At 55.1% G+C, this 14580-nt stretch overlaps 15 non-coding genes across 15 annotated transcripts; all 15 read left to right on the top strand.

The window, feature by feature from the left end:
- The first annotated feature begins 543 nt into the window (after positions 1-543).
- Positions 544-662, top strand: LOC126118286 (5S ribosomal RNA). Its single transcript, XR_007525721.1, has one exon. It is a non-coding gene; the product is annotated as a 5S ribosomal RNA (ribosomal RNA).
- An 851-nt stretch (positions 663-1513) lies between these two features.
- Positions 1514-1632, top strand: LOC126118285 (5S ribosomal RNA). The gene has a single exon (XR_007525720.1). It is a non-coding gene; the product is annotated as a 5S ribosomal RNA (ribosomal RNA).
- Positions 1633-2483: 851 nt separating this feature from the next.
- LOC126118201 (5S ribosomal RNA) lies at positions 2484-2602 on the top strand. The gene has a single exon (XR_007525644.1). It is a non-coding gene; the product is annotated as a 5S ribosomal RNA (ribosomal RNA).
- An 852-nt stretch (positions 2603-3454) lies between these two features.
- LOC126118273 (5S ribosomal RNA) lies at positions 3455-3573 on the top strand. Its single transcript, XR_007525709.1, has one exon. It is a non-coding gene; the product is annotated as a 5S ribosomal RNA (ribosomal RNA).
- An 852-nt stretch (positions 3574-4425) lies between these two features.
- Positions 4426-4544, top strand: LOC126118208 (5S ribosomal RNA). The gene has a single exon (XR_007525650.1). It is a non-coding gene; the product is annotated as a 5S ribosomal RNA (ribosomal RNA).
- Positions 4545-5391: 847 nt separating this feature from the next.
- LOC126118271 (5S ribosomal RNA) lies at positions 5392-5510 on the top strand. Its single transcript, XR_007525708.1, has one exon. It is a non-coding gene; the product is annotated as a 5S ribosomal RNA (ribosomal RNA).
- An 852-nt stretch (positions 5511-6362) lies between these two features.
- Positions 6363-6481, top strand: LOC126118331 (5S ribosomal RNA). The gene has a single exon (XR_007525762.1). It is a non-coding gene; the product is annotated as a 5S ribosomal RNA (ribosomal RNA).
- Positions 6482-7328: 847 nt separating this feature from the next.
- LOC126118270 (5S ribosomal RNA) lies at positions 7329-7447 on the top strand. Its single transcript, XR_007525707.1, has one exon. It is a non-coding gene; the product is annotated as a 5S ribosomal RNA (ribosomal RNA).
- Positions 7448-8299: 852 nt separating this feature from the next.
- Positions 8300-8418, top strand: LOC126118319 (5S ribosomal RNA). The gene has a single exon (XR_007525751.1). It is a non-coding gene; the product is annotated as a 5S ribosomal RNA (ribosomal RNA).
- Positions 8419-9265: 847 nt separating this feature from the next.
- On the top strand, positions 9266-9384 carry LOC126118269 (5S ribosomal RNA). The gene has a single exon (XR_007525706.1). It is a non-coding gene; the product is annotated as a 5S ribosomal RNA (ribosomal RNA).
- An 852-nt stretch (positions 9385-10236) lies between these two features.
- Positions 10237-10355, top strand: LOC126118307 (5S ribosomal RNA). Its single transcript, XR_007525740.1, has one exon. It is a non-coding gene; the product is annotated as a 5S ribosomal RNA (ribosomal RNA).
- Positions 10356-11202: 847 nt separating this feature from the next.
- On the top strand, positions 11203-11321 carry LOC126118267 (5S ribosomal RNA). Its single transcript, XR_007525704.1, has one exon. It is a non-coding gene; the product is annotated as a 5S ribosomal RNA (ribosomal RNA).
- Positions 11322-12173: 852 nt separating this feature from the next.
- LOC126118295 (5S ribosomal RNA) lies at positions 12174-12292 on the top strand. Its single transcript, XR_007525729.1, has one exon. It is a non-coding gene; the product is annotated as a 5S ribosomal RNA (ribosomal RNA).
- Positions 12293-13140: 848 nt separating this feature from the next.
- LOC126118266 (5S ribosomal RNA) lies at positions 13141-13259 on the top strand. The gene has a single exon (XR_007525703.1). It is a non-coding gene; the product is annotated as a 5S ribosomal RNA (ribosomal RNA).
- Positions 13260-14112: 853 nt separating this feature from the next.
- On the top strand, positions 14113-14231 carry LOC126118265 (5S ribosomal RNA). Its single transcript, XR_007525702.1, has one exon. It is a non-coding gene; the product is annotated as a 5S ribosomal RNA (ribosomal RNA).
- Positions 14232-14580: the final 349 nt, after the last annotated feature.

Raw genomic sequence — 14580 nt, 5'->3', positions numbered from 1 at the left:
TCGTCCCGCAGACGTTTGTCGTGCTTGCGCTGTCATATGGACCACGACCCGAGCGGCAGCGAGCGGCAGTCGAGCAAAGTCGGGACAAGTCGGGACGGGGACAGGGACAGGGATAGGAATGGTGCGAATGCACTGCAAACTACGCAGACACCTGGTGTGAGGCGAGGCGAGGCGAGGCGAGGCGAGGCGAGGAAGCCCACATCGCTACCATTGGGCCCTCCAGCACGACACTGCCACACCCCGCACAGGCCCTCCGCTGAACACCAGGGACAAGATGCGCCTTCCGCTAGTGTCGAAGGCTGCACGCGCCCAGCGAATGACAGGGGGTGCAACGAGCAGCAGTGCGTCTCACACACGCGGCGGTGCGCCCGCCAATTCGGCCGTCACTCTGCTGGGACGCCGGGCGCGCCTCCCCGCGCCGTCCTCGAGGAACTGGCGGTTGCGGAAGGAAGCGCTTTCGTCAAATGCGGCCGAAAACTAACATTTTGTGTGTTGGGAGAAAAGCCGAACGCGAATTCTGCCGTGCTCCTACATTAGATGAGCGCCAACGGCCATACCATGATGAATACACCGGTTCTCGTCCGATCACCGAAGTTAAGCATCATCGGGCCCGGCTAGTACTTGGATGGGTGACCGCCTGGAAAACCCGGGTGCTGCTGGCTCCCTTCCTGTTTTTCTTTTGTTATGTCGCCAGCCCAATTTTCAAACTACCTTTCTGTTGTGACAAAGATGCTTCCTTAAGCCTTTTAAACTACTGTAATGGTACGAAAATGCAGTAATTAACTCAGTTTGAGGGAGAATGTGCTAACCAAGTTTGCCAAGAAGACTTTGAAAACGACAAAACAGTACGAATCGGAAGGTGATTTCTGAAATACGTCACCGCCTATTGTTGTGTAGGAGTGTAGAGTTACAAATTTGATTTGTAACCACGAATTTATTCCTTAGTCGTCTCGTCTCGTCTCGTCTCGTCTCGTCCCGCAGACGTTTGTCGTGCTTGCGCTGTCATATGGACCACGACCCGAGCGGCAGCGAGCGGCAGTCGAGCAAAGTCGGCACAAGTCGGGACGGGGACAGGGACAGGGATAGGAATGGTGCGAATGCACTGCAAACTACGCAGACACCTGGTGTGAGGCGAGGCGAGGCGAGGCGAGGCGAGGCGAGGAAGCCCACATCGCTACCAGTGGGCCCTCCAGCACGACACTGCCACACCCCGCACAGGCCCTCCGCTGAACACCAAGGACAAGATGCGTCCTCCGCTAGTGTCGAAGGCTGCACGCGCCCAGCGAATGACAGGGGGTGCAACGAGCAGCAGTGCGTCTCACACACGCGGCGGTGCGCCCGCCAATTCGGCCGTCACTCTGCTGGGACGCCGGGCGCGCCTCCCCGCGCCGTCCTCGAGGAACTGGCGGTTGCGGAAGGAAGCGCTTTCGTCAAATGCGGCCGAAAACTAACATTTTGTGTGTTGGGAGAAAAGCCGAACGCGAATTCTGCCGTGCTCCTACATTAGATGAGCGCCAACGGCCATACCATGATGAATACACCGGTTCTCGTCCGATCACCGAAGTTAAGCATCATCGGGCCCGGCTAGTACTTGGATGGGTGACCGCCTGGAAAACCCGGGTGCTGCTGGCTCCCTTCCTGTTTTTCTTTTGTTATGTCGCCAGCCCAATTTTCAAACTACCTTTCTGTTGTGACAAAGATGCTTCCTTAAGCCTTTTAAACTACTGTAATGGTACGAAAATGCAGTAATTAACTCAGTTTGAGGGAGAATGTGCTAACCAAGTTTGCCAAGAAGACTTTGAAAACGACAAAACAGTACGAATCGGAAGGTGATTTCTGAAATACGTCACCGCCTATTGTTGTGTAGGAGTGTAGAGTTACAAATTTGATTTGTAACCACGAATTTATTCCTTAGTCGTCTCGTCTCGTCTCGTCTCGTCTCGTCCCGCAGACGTTTGTCGTGCTTGCGCTGTCATATGGACCACGACCCGAGCGGCAGCGAGCGGCAGTCGAGCAAAGTCGGCACAAGTCGGGACGGGGACAGGGACAGGGATAGGAATGGTGCGAATGCACTGCAAACTACGCAGACACCTGGTGTGAGGCGAGGCGAGGCGAGGCGAGGCGAGGCGAGGAAGCCCACATCGCTACCAGTGGGCCCTCCAGCACGACACTGCCACACCCCGCACAGGCCCTCCGCTGAACACCAAGGACAAGATGCGTCCTCCGCTAGTGTCGAATGCTGCACGCGCCCAGCGAATGACAGGGGGTGCAACGAGCAGCAGTGCGTCTCACACACGCGGCGGTGCGCCCGCCAATTCGGCCGTCACTCTGCTGGGACGCCGGGCGCGCCTCCCCGCGCCGTCCTCGAGGAACTGGCGGTTGCGGAAGGAAGCGCTTTCGTCAAATGCGGCCGAAAACTAACATTTTGTGTGTTGGGAGAAAAGCCGAACGCGAATTCTGCCGTGCTCCTACATTAGATGAGCGCCAACGGCCATACCATGATGAATACACCGGTTCTCGTCCGATCACCGAAGTTAAGCATCATCGGGCCCGGCTAGTACTTGGATGGGTGACCACCTGGGAAACCCGGGTGCTGTTGGCTCCCTTCCTGTTTTTTTTTTTGTTATGTCGCCAGCCCAATTTTCAAACTACCTTTCTGTTGTGACAAAGATGCTTCCTTAAGCGTTTTAAACTACTGTAATGGTACGAAAATGCAGTAATTAACTCAGTTTGAGGGAGAATGTGCTAACCAAGTTTGCCAAGAAGACTTTGAAAACGACAAAACAGTACGAATCGGAAGGTGATTTCTGAAATACGTCACCGCCTATTGTTGTGTAGGAGTGTAGAGTTCCAAATTTGATTTGTAACCACGAATTTATTCCTTAGTCGTCTCGTCTCGTCTCGTCTCGTCTCGTCCCGCAGACGTTTGTCGTGCTTGCGCTGTCATATGGACCACGACCCGAGCGGCAGCGAGCGGCAGTCGAGCAAAGTCGGCACAAGTCGGGACGGGGACAGGGACAGGGATAGGAATGGTGCGAATGCACTGCAAACTACGCAGACACCTGGTGTGAGGCGAGGCGAGGCGAGGCGAGGCGAGGCGAGGAAGCCCACATCGCTACCAGTGGGCCCTCCAGCACGACACTGCCACACCCCGCACAGGCCCTCCGCTGAACACCAAGGACAAGATGCGTCCTCCGCTAGTGTCGAAGGCTGCACGCGCCCAGCGAATGACAGGGGGTGCAACGAGCAGCAGTGCGTCTCACACACGCGGCGGTGCGCCCGCCAATTCGGCCGTCACTCTGCTGGGACGCCGGGCGCGCCTCCCCGCGCCGTCCTCGAGGAACTGGCGGTTGCGGAAGGAAGCGCTTTCGTCAAATGCGGCCGAAAACTAACATTTTGTGTGTTGGGAGAAAAGCCGAACGCGAATTCTGCCGTGCTCCTACATTAGATGAGCGCCAACGGCCATACCATGATGAATACACCGGTTCTCGTCCGATCACCGAAGTTAAGCATCATCGTGCCCGGCTAGTACTTGGATGGGTGACCGCCTGGGAAACCCGGGTGCTGTTGGCTCCCTTTCTGTTTTTTTTTTTGTTATGTCGCCAGCCCAATTTTCAAACTACCTTTCTGTTGTGACAAAGCTGCTTCCTTAAGCCTTTTAAACTACTGTAATGGTACGAAAATGCAGTAATTAACTCAGTTTGAGGGAGAATGTGCTAACCAAGTTTGCCAAGAAGACTTTGAAAACGACAAAACAGTACGAATCGGAAGGTGATTTCTGAAATACGTCACCGCCTATTGTTGTGTAGGAGTGTAGAGTTCCAAATTTGATTTGTAACCACGAATTTATTCCTTAGTCGTCTCGTCTCGTCTCGTCTCGTCTCGTCCCGCAGACGTTTGTCGTGCTTGCGCTGTCATATGGACCACGACCCGAGCGGCAGCGAGCGGCAGTCGAGCAAAGTCGGGACAAGTCGGGACGGGGACAGGGACAGGGATAGGAATGGTGCGAATGCACTGCAAACTACGCAGACACCTGGTGTGAGGCGAGGCGAGGCGAGGCGTGGCGAGGCGAGGAAGCCCACATCGCTACCAGTGGGCCCTCCAGCACGACACTGCCACACCCCGCACAGGCCCTCCGCTGAACACCAGGGAAAAGATGCGTCCTCCGCTAGTGTCGAAGGCTGCACGCGCCCAGCGAATGACAGGGGGTGCAACGAGCAGCAGTGCGTCTAACACACGCGGCGGTGCGCCCGCCAATTCGGCCGTCACTCTGCTGGGACGCCGGGCGTGCCTCCCCGCGCCGTCCTCGAGGAACTGGCGGTTGCGGAAGGAAGCGCTTTCGTCAAATGCGGCCGAAAACTAACATTTTGTGTGTTGGGAGAAAAGCCGAACGCGAATTCTGCCGTGCTCCTACATTAGATGAGCGCCAACGGCCATACCATGATGAATACACCGGTTCTCGTCCGATCACCGAAGTTAAGCATCATCGGGCCCGGCTAGTACTTGGATGGGTGACCGCCTGGGAAACCCGGGTGCTGTTGGCTCCCTTACTGTTTTTTTTTTTGTTATGTCGCCAGCCCAATTTTCAAACTACCTTTCTGTTGTGACAAAGATGCTTCCTTAAGCCTTTTAAACTACTGTAATGGAACGAAAATGCAGTAATTAACGCAGTTTGAGGGAGAATGTGCTAACCAAGTTTGCCAAGAAGACTTTGAAAACGACAAAACAATACGAATCGGCAGGTGATTTCTGAAATACGTCACCGCCTATTGTTGTGTAGGTGTGTTGAGTTCCAAATTTGATTTGTAACCACGAACTTATTCCTTAGTCGTCTCGTCTCGTCTCGTCTCGTCCCGCAGACGTTTGTCGTGCTTGCGCTGTCATATGGACCACGACCCGAGCGGCAGCGAGCGGCAGTCGAGCAAAGTCGGCACAAGTCGGGACGGGGACAGGGACAGGGATAGGAATGGTGCGAATGCACTGCAAACTACGCAGACACCTGGTGTGAGGCGAGGCGAGGCGAGGCGAGGCGAGGCGAGGAAGCCCACATCGCTACCAGTGGGCCCTCCAGCACGACACTGCCACACCCCGCACAGGCCCTCCGCTGAACACCAAGGACAAGATGCGTCCTCCGCTAGTGTCGAAGGCTGCACGCGCCCAGCGAATGACAGGGGGTGCAACGAGCAGCAGTGCGTCTCACACACGCGGCGGTGCGCCCGCCAATTCGGCCGTCACTCTGCTGGGACGCCGGGCGCGCCTCCCCGCGCCGTCCTCGAGGAACTGGCGGTTGCGGAAGGAAGCGCTTTCGTCAAATGCGGCCGAAAACTAACATTTTGTGTGTTGGGAGAAAAGCCGAACGCGAATTCTGCCGTGCTCCTACATTAGATGAGCGCCAACGGCCATACCATGATGAATACACCGGTTCTCGTCCGATCACCGAAGTTAAGCATCATCGTGCCCGGCTAGTACTTGGATGGGTGACCGCCTGGGAAACCCGGGTGCTGTTGGCTCCCTTCCTGTTTTTTTTTTTGTTATGTCGCCAGCCCAATTTTCAAACTACCTTTCTGTTGTGACAAAGATGCTTCCTTAAGCCTTTTAAACTACTGTAATGGTACGAAAATGCAGTAATTAACTCAGTTTGAGGGAGAATGTGCTAACCAAGTTTGCCAAGAAGACTTTGAAAACGACAAAACAGTACGAATCGGAAGGTGATTTCTGAAATACGTCACCGCCTATTGTTGTGTAGGAGTGTAGAGTTCCAAATTTGATTTGTAACCACGAATTTATTCCTTAGTCGTCTCGTCTCGTCTCGTCTCGTCTCGTCCCGCAGACGTTTGTCGTGCTTGCGCTGTCATATGGACCACGACCCGAGCGGCAGCGAGCGGCAGTCGAGCAAAGTCGGGACAAGTCGGGACGGGGACAGGGACAGGGATAGGAATGGTGCGAATGCACTGCAAACTACGCAGACACCTGGTGTGAGGCGAGGCGAGGCGAGGCGTGGCGAGGCGAGGAAGCCCACATCGCTACCAGTGGGCCCTCCAGCACGACACTGCCACACCCCGCACAGGCCCTCCGCTGAACACCAGGGAAAAGATGCGTCCTCCGCTAGTGTCGAAGGCTGCACGCGCCCAGCGAATGACAGGGGGTGCAACGAGCAGCAGTGCGTCTAACACACGCGGCGGTGCGCCCGCCAATTCGGCCGTCACTCTGCTGGGACGCCGGGCGTGCCTCCCCGCGCCGTCCTCGAGGAACTGGCGGTTGCGGAAGGAAGCGCTTTCGTCAAATGCGGCCGAAAACTAACATTTTGTGTGTTGGGAGAAAAGCCGAACGCGAATTCTGCCGTGCTCCTACATTAGATGAGCGCCAACGGCCATACCATGATGAATACACCGGTTCTCGTCCGATCACCGAAGTTAAGCATCATCGGGCCCGGCTAGTACTTGGATGGGTGACCGCCTGGGAAACCCGGGTGCTGTTGGCTCCCTTACTGTTTTTTTTTTTGTTATGTCGCCAGCCCAATTTTCAAACTACCTTTCTGTTGTGACAAAGATGCTTCCTTAAGCCTTTTAAACTACTGTAATGGAACGAAAATGCAGTAATTAACGCAGTTTGAGGGAGAATGTGCTAACCAAGTTTGCCAAGAAGACTTTGAAAACGACAAAACAATACGAATCGGCAGGTGATTTCTGAAATACGTCACCGCCTATTGTTGTGTAGGTGTGTTGAGTTCCAAATTTGATTTGTAACCACGAACTTATTCCTTAGTCGTCTCGTCTCGTCTCGTCTCGTCCCGCAGACGTTTGTCGTGCTTGCGCTGTCATATGGACCACGACCCGAGCGGCAGCGAGCGGCAGTCGAGCAAAGTCGGCACAAGTCGGGACGGGGACAGGGACAGGGATAGGAATGGTGCGAATGCACTGCAAACTACGCAGACACCTGGTGTGAGGCGAGGCGAGGCGAGGCGAGGCGAGGCGAGGAAGCCCACATCGCTACCAGTGGGCCCTCCAGCACGACACTGCCACACCCCGCACAGGCCCTCCGCTGAACACCAAGGACAAGATGCGTCCTCCGCTAGTGTCGAAGGCTGCACGCGCCCAGCGAATGACAGGGGGTGCAACGAGCAGCAGTGCGTCTCACACACGCGGCGGTGCGCCCGCCAATTCGGCCGTCACTCTGCTGGGACGCCGGGCGCGCCTCCCCGCGCCGTCCTCGAGGAACTGGCGGTTGCGGAAGGAAGCGCTTTCGTCAAATGCGGCCGAAAACTAACATTTTGTGTGTTGGGAGAAAAGCCGAACGCGAATTCTGCCGTGCTCCTACATTAGATGAGCGCCAACGGCCATACCATGATGAATACACCGGTTCTCGTCCGATCACCGAAGTTAAGCATCATCGTGCCCGGCTAGTACTTGGATGGGTGACCGCCTGGGAAACCCGGGTGCTGTTGGCTCCCTTCCTGTTTTTTTTTTTGTTATGTCGCCAGCCCAATTTTCAAACTACCTTTCTGTTGTGACAAAGATGCTTCCTTAAGCCTTTTAAACTACTGTAATGGTACGAAAATGCAGTAATTAACTCAGTTTGAGGGAGAATGTGCTAACCAAGTTTGCCAAGAAGACTTTGAAAACGACAAAACAGTACGAATCGGAAGGTGATTTCTGAAATACGTCACCGCCTATTGTTGTGTAGGAGTGTAGAGTTCCAAATTTGATTTGTAACCACGAATTTATTCCTTAGTCGTCTCGTCTCGTCTCGTCTCGTCTCGTCCCGCAGACGTTTGTCGTGCTTGCGCTGTCATATGGACCACGACCCGAGCGGCAGCGAGCGGCAGTCGAGCAAAGTCGGGACAAGTCGGGACGGGGACAGGGACAGGGATAGGAATGGTGCGAATGCACTGCAAACTACGCAGACACCTGGTGTGAGGCGAGGCGAGGCGAGGCGTGGCGAGGCGAGGAAGCCCACATCGCTACCAGTGGGCCCTCCAGCACGACACTGCCACACCCCGCACAGGCCCTCCGCTGAACACCAGGGAAAAGATGCGTCCTCCGCTAGTGTCGAAGGCTGCACGCGCCCAGCGAATGACAGGGGGTGCAACGAGCAGCAGTGCGTCTAACACACGCGGCGGTGCGCCCGCCAATTCGGCCGTCACTCTGCTGGGACGCCGGGCGTGCCTCCCCGCGCCGTCCTCGAGGAACTGGCGGTTGCGGAAGGAAGCGCTTTCGTCAAATGCGGCCGAAAACTAACATTTTGTGTGTTGGGAGAAAAGCCGAACGCGAATTCTGCCGTGCTCCTACATTAGATGAGCGCCAACGGCCATACCATGATGAATACACCGGTTCTCGTCCGATCACCGAAGTTAAGCATCATCGGGCCCGGCTAGTACTTGGATGGGTGACCGCCTGGGAAACCCGGGTGCTGTTGGCTCCCTTACTGTTTTTTTTTTTGTTATGTCGCCAGCCCAATTTTCAAACTACCTTTCTGTTGTGACAAAGATGCTTCCTTAAGCCTTTTAAACTACTGTAATGGAACGAAAATGCAGTAATTAACGCAGTTTGAGGGAGAATGTGCTAACCAAGTTTGCCAAGAAGACTTTGAAAACGACAAAACAATACGAATCGGCAGGTGATTTCTGAAATACGTCACCGCCTATTGTTGTGTAGGTGTGTTGAGTTCCAAATTTGATTTGTAACCACGAACTTATTCCTTAGTCGTCTCGTCTCGTCTCGTCTCGTCCCGCAGACGTTTGTCGTGCTTGCGCTGTCATATGGACCACGACCCGAGCGGCAGCGAGCGGCAGTCGAGCAAAGTCGGCACAAGTCGGGACGGGGACAGGGACAGGGATAGGAATGGTGCGAATGCACTGCAAACTACGCAGACACCTGGTGTGAGGCGAGGCGAGGCGAGGCGAGGCGAGGCGAGGAAGCCCACATCGCTACCAGTGGGCCCTCCAGCACGACACTGCCACACCCCGCACAGGCCCTCCGCTGAACACCAAGGACAAGATGCGTCCTCCGCTAGTGTCGAAGGCTGCACGCGCCCAGCGAATGACAGGGGGTGCAACGAGCAGCAGTGCGTCTCACACACGCGGCGGTGCGCCCGCCAATTCGGCCGTCACTCTGCTGGGACGCCGGGCGCGCCTCCCCGCGCCGTCCTCGAGGAACTGGCGGTTGCGGAAGGAAGCGCTTTCGTCAAATGCGGCCGAAAACTAACATTTTGTGTGTTGGGAGAAAAGCCGAACGCGAATTCTGCCGTGCTCCTACATTAGATGAGCGCCAACGGCCATACCATGATGAATACACCGGTTCTCGTCCGATCACCGAAGTTAAGCATCATCGTGCCCGGCTAGTACTTGGATGGGTGACCGCCTGGGAAACCCGGGTGCTGTTGGCTCCCTTCCTGTTTTTTTTTTTGTTATGTCGCCAGCCCAATTTTCAAACTACCTTTCTGTTGTGACAAAGATGCTTCCTTAAGCCTTTTAAACTACTGTAATGGTACGAAAATGCAGTAATTAACTCAGTTTGAGGGAGAATGTGCTAACCAAGTTTGCCAAGAAGACTTTGAAAACGACAAAACAGTACGAATCGGAAGGTGATTTCTGAAATACGTCACCGCCTATTGTTGTGTAGGAGTGTAGAGTTCCAAATTTGATTTGTAACCACGAATTTATTCCTTAGTCGTCTCGTCTCGTCTCGTCTCGTCTCGTCCCGCAGACGTTTGTCGTGCTTGCGCTGTCATATGGACCACGACCCGAGCGGCAGCGAGCGGCAGTCGAGCAAAGTCGGGACAAGTCGGGACGGGGACAGGGACAGGGATAGGAATGGTGCGAATGCACTGCAAACTACGCAGACACCTGGTGTGAGGCGAGGCGAGGCGAGGCGTGGCGAGGCGAGGAAGCCCACATCGCTACCAGTGGGCCCTCCAGCACGACACTGCCACACCCCGCACAGGCCCTCCGCTGAACACCAGGGAAAAGATGCGTCCTCCGCTAGTGTCGAAGGCTGCACGCGCCCAGCGAATGACAGGGGGTGCAACGAGCAGCAGTGCGTCTAACACACGCGGCGGTGCGCCCGCCAATTCGGCCGTCACTCTGCTGGGACGCCGGGCGTGCCTCCCCGCGCCGTCCTCGAGGAACTGGCGGTTGCGGAAGGAAGCGCTTTCGTCAAATGCGGCCGAAAACTAACATTTTGTGTGTTGGGAGAAAAGCCGAACGCGAATTCTGCCGTGCTCCTACATTAGATGAGCGCCAACGGCCATACCATGATGAATACACCGGTTCTCGTCCGATCACCGAAGTTAAGCATCATCGGGCCCGGCTAGTACTTGGATGGGTGACCGCCTGGGAAACCCGGGTGCTGTTGGCTCCCTTACTGTTTTTTTTTTTGTTATGTCGCCAGCCCAATTTTCAAACTACCTTTCTGTTGTGACAAAGATGCTTCCTTAAGCCTTTTAAACTACTGTAATGGAACGAAAATGCAGTAATTAACGCAGTTTGAGGGAGAATGTGCTAACCAAGTTTGCCAAGAAGACTTTGAAAACGACAAAACAATACGAATCGGCAGGTGATTTCTGAAATACGTCACCGCCTATTGTTGTGTAGGTGTGTTGAGTTCCAAATTTGATTTGTAACCACGAACTTATTCCTTAGTCGTCTCGTCTCGTCTCGTCTCGTCCCGCAGACGTTTGTCGTGCTTGCGCTGTCATATGGACCACGACCCGAGCGGCAGCGAGCGGCAGTCGAGCAAAGTCGGCACAAGTCGGGACGGGGACAGGGACAGGGATAGGAATGGTGCGAATGCACTGCAAACTACGCAGACACCTGGTGTGAGGCGAGGCGAGGCGAGGCGAGGCGAGGCGAGGAAGCCCACATCGCTACCAGTGGGCCCTCCAGCACGACACTGCCACACCCCGCACAGGCCCTCCGCTGAACACCAAGGACAAGATGCGTCCTCCGCTAGTGTCGAAGGCTGCACGCGCCCAGCGAATGACAGGGGGTGCAACGAGCAGCAGTGCGTCTCACACACGCGGCGGTGCGCCCGCCAATTCGGCCGTCACTCTGCTGGGACGCCGGGCGCGCCTCCCCGCGCCGTCCTCGAGGAACTGGCGGTTGCGGAAGGAAGCGCTTTCGTCAAATGCGGCCGAAAACTAACATTTTGTGTGTTGGGAGAAAAGCCGAACGCGAATTCTGCCGTGCTCCTACATTAGATGAGCGCCAACGGCCATACCATGATGAATACACCGGTTCTCGTCCGATCACCGAAGTTAAGCATCATCGTGCCCGGCTAGTACTTGGATGGGTGACCGCCTGGGAAACCCGGGTGCTGTTGGCTCCCTTCCTGTTTTTTTTTTTGTTATGTCGCCAGCCCAATTTTCAAACTACCTTTCTGTTGTGACAAAGATGCTTCCTTAAGCCTTTTAAACTACTGTAATGGTACGAAAATGCAGTAATTAACTCAGTTTGAGGGAGAATGTGCTAACCAAGTTTGCCAAGAAGACTTTGAAAACGACAAAACAGTACGAATCGGAAGGTGATTTCTGAAATACGTCACCGCCTATTGTTGTGTAGGAGTGTAGAGTTCCAAATTTGATTTGTAACCACGAATTTATTCCTTAGTCGTCTCGTCTCGTCTCGTCTCGTCTCGTCCCGCAGACGTTTGTCGTGCTTGCGCTGTCATATGGACCACGACCCGAGCGGCAGCGAGCGGCAGTCGAGCAAAGTCGGGACAAGTCGGGACGGGGACAGGGACAGGGATAGGAATGGTGCGAATGCACTGCAAACTACGCAGACACCTGGTGTGAGGCGAGGCGAGGCGAGGCGTGGCGAGGCGAGGAAGCCCACATCGCTACCAGTGGGCCCTCCAGCACGACACTGCCACACCCCGCACAGGCCCTCCGCTGAACACCAGGGAAAAGATGCGTCCTCCGCTAGTGTCGAAGGCTGCACGCGCCCAGCGAATGACAGGGGGTGCAACGAGCAGCAGTGCGTCTAACACACGCGGCGGTGCGCCCGCCAATTCGGCCGTCACTCTGCTGGGACGCCGGGCGTGCCTCCCCGCGCCGTCCTCGAGGAACTGGCGGTTGCGGAAGGAAGCGCTTTCGTCAAATGCGGCCGAAAACTAACATTTTGTGTGTTGGGAGAAAAGCCGAACGCGAATTCTGCCGTGCTCCTAGATTAGATGAGCGCCAACGGCCATACCATGATGAATACACCGGTTCTCGTCCGATCACCGAAGTTAAGCATCATCGGGCCCGGCTAGTACTTGGATGGGTGACCGCCTGGGAAACCCGGGTGCTGTTGGCTCCCTTACTGTTTTTTTTTTTTGTTATGTCGCCAGCCCAATTTTCAAACTACCTTTCTGTTGTGACAAAGATGCTTCCTTAAGCCTTTTAAACTACTGTAATGGAACGAAAATGCAGTAATTAACGCAGTTTGAGGGAGAATGTGCTAACCAAGTTTGCCAAGAAGACTTTGAAAACGACAAAACAATACGAATCGGCAGGTGATTTCTGAAATACGTCACCGCCTATTGTTGTGTAGGTGTGTTGAGTTCCAAATTTGATTTGTAACCACGAACTTATTCCTTAGTCGTCTCGTCTCGTCTCGTCTCGTCCCGCAGACGTTTGTCGTGCTTGCGCTGTCATATGGACCACGACCCGAGCGGCAGCGAGCGGCAGTCGAGCAAAGTCGGCACAAGTCGGGACGGGGACAGGGACAGGGATAGGAATGGTGCGAATGCACTGCAAACTACGCAGACACCTGGTGTGAGGCGAGGCGAGGCGAGGCGAGGCGAGGCGAGGAAGCCCACATCGCTACCAGTGGGCCCTCCAGCACGACACTGCCACACCCCGCACAGGCCCTCCGCTGAACACCAAGGACAAGATGCGTCCTCCGCTAGTGTCGAAGGCTGCACGCGCCCAGCGAATGACAGGGGGTGCAACGAGCAGCAGTGCGTCTCACACACGCGGCGGTGCGCCCGCCAATTCGGCCGTCACTCTGCTGGGACGCCGGGCGCGCCTCCCCGCGCCGTCCTCGAGGAACTGGCGGTTGCGGAAGGAAGCGCTTTCGTCAAATGCGGCCGAAAACTAACATTTTGTGTGTTGGGAGAAAAGCCGAACGCGAATTCTGCCGTGCTCCTACATTAGATGAGCGCCAACGGCCATACCATGATGAATACACCGGTTCTCGTCCGATCACCGAAGTTAAGCATCATCGTGCCCGGCTAGTACTTGGATGGGTGACCGCCTGGGAAACCCGGGTGCTGTTGGCTCCCTTCCTGTTTTTTTTTTTGTTATGTCGCCAGCCCAATTTTCAAACTACCTTTCTGTTGTGACAAAGATGCTTCCTTAAGCCTTTTAAACTACTGTAATGGTACGAAAATGCAGTAATTAACTCAGTTTGAGGGAGAATGTGCTAACCAAGTTTGCCAAGAAGACTTTGAAAACGACAAAACAGTACGAATCGGAAGGTGATTTCTGAAATACGTCACCGCCTATTGTTGTGTAGGAGTGTAGAGTTCCAAATTTGATTTGTAACCACGAATTTATTCCTTAGTCGTCTCGTCTCGTCTCGTCTCGTCTCGTCCCGCAGACGTTTGTCGTGCTTGCGCTGTCATATGGACCACGACCCGAGCGGCAGCGAGCGGCAGTCGAGCAAAGTCGGCACAAGTCGGGACGGGGACAGGGACAGGGATAGGAATGGTGCGAATGCACTGCAAACTACGCAGACACCTGGTGTGAGGCGAGGCGAGGCGAGGCGAGGCGAGGCGAGGAAGCCCACATCGCTACCAGTGGGCCCTCCAGCACGACACTGCCACACCCCGCACAGGCCCTCCGCTGAACACCAAGGACAAGATGCGTCCTCCGCTAGTGTCGAAGGCTGCACGCGCCCAGCGAATGACAGGGGGTGCAACGAGCAGCAGTGCGTCTCACACACGCGGCGGTGCGCCCGCCAATTCGGCCGTCACTCTGCTGGGACGCCGGGGCGCGCCTCCCCGCGCCGTCCTCGAGGAACTGGCGGTTGCGGAAGGAAGCGCTTTCGTCAAATGCGGCCGAAAACTAACATTTTGTGTGTTGGGAGAAAAGCCGAACGCGAATTCTGCCGTGCTCCTACATTAGATGAGCGCCAACGGCCATACCATGATGAATACACCGGTTCTCGTCCGATCACCGAAGTTAAGCATCATCGTGCCCGGCTAGTACTTGGATGGGTGACCGCCTGGGAAACCCGGGTGCTGTTGGCTCCCTTCCTGTTTTTTTTTTTTTGTTATGTCGCCAGCCCAATTTTCAAACTACCTTTCTGTTGTGACAAAGATGCTTCCTTAAGCCTTTTTAAACTACTGTAATGGTACGAAAATGCAGTAATTAGACAAAACAGTACGAATCGGAAGGTGATTTCTGAAATACGTCACCGCCTATTGTGTGTAGGAGTGTAGAGTTCCAAATTTGATTTGTAACCACGAATTTATTCCTTAGTCGTCTCGTCTCGTCTCGTCTCGTCTCGTCCCGCAGACGTTTGTCGTGCTTGCGCTGTCATATGGACCACGACCCGAGCGGCAGCGAGCGGCAGTCGAGCAAAGTCGGGACAAGTCG

This window comes from Schistocerca cancellata, unplaced genomic scaffold (assembly GCF_023864275.1).
Source record: "Schistocerca cancellata isolate TAMUIC-IGC-003103 unplaced genomic scaffold, iqSchCanc2.1 HiC_scaffold_350, whole genome shotgun sequence".
Lineage (NCBI taxonomy): Eukaryota > Metazoa > Arthropoda > Insecta > Orthoptera > Acrididae > Schistocerca > Schistocerca cancellata.
The sequence above is the reverse complement of the archived record's forward strand: the minus strand, read 5'-3'. Positions and strand labels throughout refer to the sequence as shown.